The 7147-nt window shown below is 44.0% G+C and overlaps 1 long non-coding RNA gene across 1 annotated transcript; it reads right to left on the bottom strand.

Annotated features, from left to right (window-relative positions):
- Nucleotides 1–232: 232 nt before the first annotated feature.
- On the bottom strand, nucleotides 233–2494 carry LOC123177739 (uncharacterized). The gene is made up of 3 exons (XR_006489100.1): nucleotides 2105–2494; nucleotides 1146–1185; nucleotides 233–837 (listed from the first exon to the last, which is right to left on the bottom strand). It is a non-coding gene; the product is annotated as an uncharacterized lncRNA (long non-coding RNA).
- Nucleotides 2495–7147: the final 4653 nt, after the last annotated feature.

The following is a 7147-nucleotide window of genomic DNA, read 5'->3' as shown; positions in this document are numbered from 1 at the left end:
ACGCCAACCTTGCCTAGTTTTCTTTGTAGTTCACCGTTCGTGTCGGAGCTGCGTTGTCTAGGATGGATTGTATGGAGTATTGTGCTGCAGCTATTAGGGCCGTTGTTTTTCTTTTTCTTTGATCTTCAGATCTTATGGTCCTAGGACCTTCACCACCTTGTTGTTTTCCGTTGCTTCCTGCTATTATCAATGAATGCCAGCGATGCTGGATCTTTCAAAAAAAGTACTGTTCTAAAGAAGGCAACAGTCAAAAGTTTATTCATGCAGCCAAATGCATAATACAATATTCCATACAATAGTATGTTATTCGCAGGCATATGGTACTCACTAACTGTAGTATAACTACATAGCAGAATTGACTCATAATATATTTTTCTTTCAAATCAACTGTAGATGCTGTCATCAATAATATATGTGTTGATATTTAATAACACCAACCAATTTCCTTGGTACCCAACTTGACTGTCATCATCTAATATATGTCCTCGTATTCAGTAACGCCAACTGCTTCCCTTCGAACCCAACTTGACTTTGACTGCTTAAGAAAACGTCTATATCCCTCGATCGACATAAGTAATTCTATAGCACCAAGGGCCATGCATACACAACTCCTTTATAGGATAGAGAACCGTGAAATAGTGAAATATTAAACCATCTACTAAATTTATATTACTACTAAGGATGTTCATATGCTCACCTTCAATGCGAAACCCGGTCCTTGTAAGCTCAAGAGGAATGCATGGGCAACACAAAGGATTTAGCTTTTTAACCAAAGTTCAAAGGCATCCATGCTATCTAAACATCATAACTCGATACATTATGTAGCTTTATGTGTACCTGAAATAAAAAATGATGAATCAGGTGGATAAGTCCTGGAATGAGTGATCTAAGTTAAGAAAACACCTGTATATGAGACACAAAACAACTTTGAGCACTTATTGCATACATGAAGTGCAAATGTTGTCTCTAGGTTGTCACTTTTTTAATCGAGAAACAGAACACAATATAAATTTTCCTCTAGGTGCTTCCAGTTGCGGGATAAAAATCATTCTGTTTTGAGTCTCATTGCAAGAAAAAAAGTTTATAAGTGCAAATGATGCAAAATTTTAATATAGAATATTGACACAAGATATAATATGACTTACCAGTTACCACAGCAGTTAGCACCAAACAGTAGCCAGATTCCTAAAGAAAGAGAACATTCAAAACAAAAAGGGGCAGTATAAGCCATTAGCAATGAATTGCAGTGAGATAAAAGCAAGCTAATTGTAAAAATACCAACAACAGTGAACATTATGTATCTTACATAACCATTTCTAGACTATTGGAATATCAGGACTCCTAATAAGCATTATTGACTATAGGAAGGCGATCGCTGCTTTGTTAATTTTTAAACTCAAATTGCTTAACCTGACAACAGAACAAATGAGGCTAGAAACAGAATATCATGTGTGCATAGATAACCGCATATATAAGAACTTTCCTCTATGTTACCATAAAAGAAGCTTTGTTATTTTTCAGATTGCACATTGTTTAACCTGAGAACGCAAAACAAATGAGCATAGAAGCACCATATGAAATGTGCATAAACAACGATAGATATAAGGAAATAGGTTTTTTTTTATGATGGCAGTACATTATAAGTTACTGTAAAATAATTCAACATACATATTTCTTCAAAAAAACAAATCTAATAGTGTCTTAATGAACATACGTAGAGTTTGAGTTTCAGCGATGGAAGCAACCAAATTCTGGAACTTAAATCCACTAAATCAATAAGAAAATAACCCTTGGTGTGCCATATATGAAAGAATGAAAGGTTAGGACTAATGCTAGTTGCTAAATTTGTTAGATAAACATCAAGAGTAGAACATCATTGCAACTGAAAAATAAAGCACGCTAACATCACCAAGATTCAGTCGCGCAAAGCCTCGTGGCGGCAAGTGTGAGAACCAGTGGGAGGTCACTGGGGTGATACTTTTCATCAGGCACAAATTGAAGACGGGAACTCCATGATGACAACTTTGCGCGGCAGCACAGTGCCCTCGTCGACTCGATCTAGAGACAGACTCGATCGGTACCAAAGACAGGAGGACAAATTCACCTGTATCCGGGGACGAAGTCGGGCCACCAAGCGGGTTCGCGGAACCGGAGCTTCTCCGCCATGGGCGCGCAGGAGAAGGCCAGCCTAGCGGCCCGCATGGCGTCGAGCAGCCCCGGCGGGACCCATGGTTGACGACGTGGAAGGCGCCCCACTCGACGCACGCGCGGCCGACCACGTCAGTTGTTGTGGCGGCGGCGTCCGAGAGGTACACGGCAGGGACCAAGAGGGAGGCGGAGAGGGACGGACCCGCGCGGAGGTCGGGTGGCTGGATGTACTACGCCGGCAGGTGGGGCACACAAGCATCCGCGAGCACCTGAACGCGTGGCACTGGCACCGCGATGGTTTCCGTCGGAGGAGCGGGTGTTGGTCGACCTCCCAGAAGCTGAAAGCCCAGCCGCGAATCTCTCGAATCTCCTCTCAGACCGCATGCTCCCAGCCACAGACCATCACCCAAACCGCATCTCTACAAATCCTTCGTTGGGAATCACACCTCCAACGCCCACGAAGAGGGCGAACCAACTTGTGGTTGGATGGTTAGAGGGACTGTGGTATCCCCAGCCCACCAGGGTTCAAGTCCTGGTGCTCGCATTTATTCCTATATTTATTTCAGGATTTCTGGCGATGCGTATTTAGTGGGAGGAGACGTTCCCGTCGACGACGAGGTGCCTACGGTGATGCATCACGGTTGGTCCAAGGCGGTTCTCCTAGGGTCAACACAGGCTGACCAGTGGGGACATAGACGGAAAAAAACCAGGATTGCTGTGGGCGCTCCATTTCGTGGGAGCTTAGTAACTTTATCGATATACCAAGGGCAGCTTGGGCGACAGTTCATATATAATTTGTGAAGATTAAGCAACTAATGGTGTGTGCGTGTGGGTTACATGATCGTGGTGTGACGCGAGCAAGTGGTCACTCTCCACGCCTTTTCAATTACATGCCATTATTTATTAGCCTTAAAAAATTACATGCCATTATGTGTGGGTTCCATGAGTAGATTTTTTTGGGCGTACGTGTAAGAATGTGGTGGTTTGTAACGATTCTGGTGACACCATCGATCTGGAAGTGTGGCTCGTAACACGCGACCAAACATTCAAACAAAACAAGCGGCCCCACCCTGCTGGTGACCCGTTCTATCCATCGCCATCCTCTGAGAGTGTTGCAAAAGTGAGATGATTAATGTCATAATGTGATTCCACCGAAGCCTCCAGAAGGAATTTATCTGGTGGAACGAAGGAGTGACGCCCGATCAGTAGTCCATCTGCCGGCAGTCCGGCAGGTATGTGTCCACGGACCCGCCGGAGTGTGACCGGCCGGCAGCAGCCGCGATCACGTCGGGCGACGTGGAATCTCCAGAAAATGACCACCGTGACTGACTGCGTATGGGCTTGGGTTGGCTGGGCTTTTCCACCCATGGGCCAACACATTTTTTGCAGCAGTTTTTCTTCTTCTTTTGGGGTTTTTCTCGATTTTATATTTTTATTTATCCTTTTTATTTCATTTTTATTTATAAAATACATTTTAACAGATGATCATTTTTTAAAGCATGATGATTTTTCTGCAACACATGCCAAACATTTTATTGAAAGACAGTTGAATTATTTTAACACATGGTTAACATTTGTCAAATACACGACAAATAGTTGTTAACATACGAAGAAATTTTTCCAAACGCATGAATAACATTGTTTCGAATTTTTAGAAAATATTGCACAATTTCTATTCATATACTTGTGTTAGCAATATTTTTAAAGAAAAAATTGTCATAAAAAATAATCTAAAATGGATATATGGTAATTGAGCCACCCATGTGATAAGGTGGACTTTCTTATGCATTCTACACCATTTAGAGAAGTCATTAAAAAGGTTAAATAATTAACTATCTCTTAGTGTTACCTCTAGTATGTAATGTTACGAGATCTTAAATTTTTGGGGTGATGAAAATTAAAACTAGAAATATTGTGAATAAGAGAATACATCTCGTGCAATGGACACAAATGTCTTATCTTTCTTCATAAGTGACCATCTCTTAGGTAAGAGAAAGAATACTTTTTTCCATGCCATTTCCATCTTCTAGCTCACAATTATCATGCCTTTGATGGTTCCATGTATTTTGCGAGGGGAAGGTTATGCTTAAATTGCTATTTCAAACACAACAAAGAACATCACAAATACTACAATACTATGACTAAATGTTTGAGCTGCTCTCATGGACCCTGGGAGGGACATAACGGAACTAAAAACCGTTAGTAGTCCCGATAGGGTGGCGTGCGAGATCGGAAGTACTAGAGGGGGTCGTACATGAAGTTTTTACCCAGGTCCGGGCCTTCATCGCGTGGAGGTAATACCCTACTCCTAATTGGATTTAATTGATGTATAGGACACCATGTATAAGGTGGTTACAGTGGTTGTGGAGATGGTTCTATCGAGACTAAGGCGAGGATTATTCAATGGCTTGACTACTCTGTATGCCTTGCCTTATAAAGGGGGACAAGGCCTAGGATTACACGGGTTGCAACCGACCTAGATCGAACTAGGAGTCCTTGACCTGTACAACAATATGATGGTTTTCCTCGAAGGTGAATGGGCCACTCCTCGGCTTGTTGGGCCCTGGGGCCATCTTGCTTACCGACTTTCCCACTAATAGGCTACCCTCGGTGATGTATACCGCCAGTAGCCCCCGAGCTTGTTTGGAATTTGGCTGCGCACCCCTCTGTGTCGCCTGAGATGAAATCTTGATGGGATCTTTTCTTTTTCTTCCGTTTATGGGCTATTTATTGTTGGGTTCTATGCTAGGTGCATCGGCTGCAATTAAAAAAAATTCCATATGCGCGAATCAACCAGGAACATGCTACAGGAGATGTATCACGGATCGCTACCACTAGATGCATTGTGCCGTGTAGCGAAAGTAGAGTTGAGGCAGCGCGTCTCTGGAGTCGTCTCCTCCTCGTCGATCTCCCACGTAGCTGATCGGATCCCAAGAACAGGTTCGCCGGAGCGGTGCAAGTGCACCGTCTCTAACGGTATCCGCGCGTGCAGGAGGAATATCGTGCGGTGGACTGCTAGGTCCGATCACACAACTGGCGGCGAGTGGAGGTAGCTAGTTGTAACACATGCAAAACCGTAGTGACGGTGCCGAAGCGATCAATCGAATGAGTGTGCCACACCTTCACTATTTATAGGCATCTGTCGCCGGCTCAACACTTCGGCCTCACACAGATCCTAAAGCCCACGAGTCTACTCAGTCACGATCCAAGTCCAGCTCGGATCACATTCGACCAGTCTCCTCGGATCCAACCTCATAGGTTCCTTTCCTTAAGCGCGCGACCTCTTAGGTTCAAGTCAGCTTGGCCGCATGCCGGATCACCTTTGACCTGCTCGGTTGGTAGCGGCCTCTAGCAAGGCGTGCCGACCACCAAGTATATAATGAAGTCGGTTGGCGAACCTGTACAACATGTCACACTTCTGTTCCCTTTGTCACACGATATATATTGTCAGACTCAAGGCGAGTCTGTCATCCTTGTGCTAACCCGACCTCTTTCTCGTTCCAGTGTCCAGTGATGCCAACCACAAACCGGATTATCTCATAATCCTTGTTGCATGGCCATGCTTATGTTGGTCGGATCACACGAGGGCCCCAGAGTATATCTCTTCTGATCTGAGGGGCAAATCCCATCTTGCTCGACCATGTCTCACAGCATGGCTCTGGACAAGCCTGAAACCTACCCTTATAACTACCCAGTTACGGAGTAGCGTTTGGTCGGCCCAAAGCAGATCTGTCACCATCCCGAGTACATGCACCAGCTCAGGTCTTAAGACATAGAACATATGTTGTACTAGAGACTCGCAGATGACCTATCGCTACGTCTCAGGTCTGTCCGACTCAGACCTTGTCTTGACTCGGATCCGACTACCAGATCCTTCCGAGTCCATAGTATCCGGCTAGCATCCAATGCTCCATAGCTAGTGAGACCGAGCCATCCACCGTGTCATATGCTAGTCTAGATGGTTGCGCGTCCACACTGCCCTTTTGACTAGGGACCTTTTAGGACAGTCATCATACAATGCATAGTCCCACAAACAAGTCACATACTACTTACTGATACACATCATTGATAATGTCCAAGGACTATCTTTATTTATAAACACGTAGAAAATATCATCATACATGATTTCCTCTAGGGCATTATTCCAACAGTTATCCCATCCATATTCCAACCTGCAAACGAGCGAGGTCGCGAAAGAATCCGGCTTCCCTGATATTGATCTAGCTGGAGTTTAGAATGACTTAGCCCGAGAGCCAAGCCAAATCTTCCCTAGTTTGGCCCAAGAATCGACCATCGTGACATGCATGTTGGGGCCATCCATCCTATGTCTCCACCCTCTCTTGCTCCTACTAATTGTACGCTCACCATTCAATAGTGACACACTTTGCTCCCAGGCACGCGTGGCCTGGCACACAACGACAATAACGCCAAACATGGGCCACCAATCTGCCATGACTTTGTATTGACTCCACAACAGATGTTGACGGGTCCGTGTTGGCGATGTGAGGCAGAGAACACATCAAGGTTACTTTGGGTAATATCTATGTGTCCATGCATGTGGTATTGGTAGTGTATCGCTATATATTATTCGTTATGAGTGCGATATGTACTGCGCGTAGAATAATCAAACATCTAACTATGGTGGTAGGCGAATCAAAGGTCGCACTCTACTACTTTTAAAATGTCATTATTGGTAGTTAAGCACTTGCTTGGGTATTTGAATCAAGGATGATGTTGTGTTATTAATAGTTTTTATTTCTGTGGAAGGACATGATGGTCGATAATGATTCATGGAACTAGGATGCTTCTAGAGGCCCGTAATGTACCAAGAAATCAAGAAGGGCCCTACCCTCTGAGAGATATGACATATTATAATGGTGAATTTCATCCGCACTGATGTTTGTTGAAGTCTCGAAGACAAATTAATTAGGATTGGGATTTGTGGCTTGGGAGTTTCACCTTAACAATTTCAATAATACCGCGAATTTATTGGAGATAA

Source organism: Triticum aestivum, chromosome 1D (assembly GCF_018294505.1).
Source record: "Triticum aestivum cultivar Chinese Spring chromosome 1D, IWGSC CS RefSeq v2.1, whole genome shotgun sequence".
Lineage (NCBI taxonomy): Eukaryota > Viridiplantae > Streptophyta > Magnoliopsida > Poales > Poaceae > Triticum > Triticum aestivum.
The sequence above is the reverse complement of the archived record's forward strand: the minus strand, read 5'-3'. Positions and strand labels throughout refer to the sequence as shown.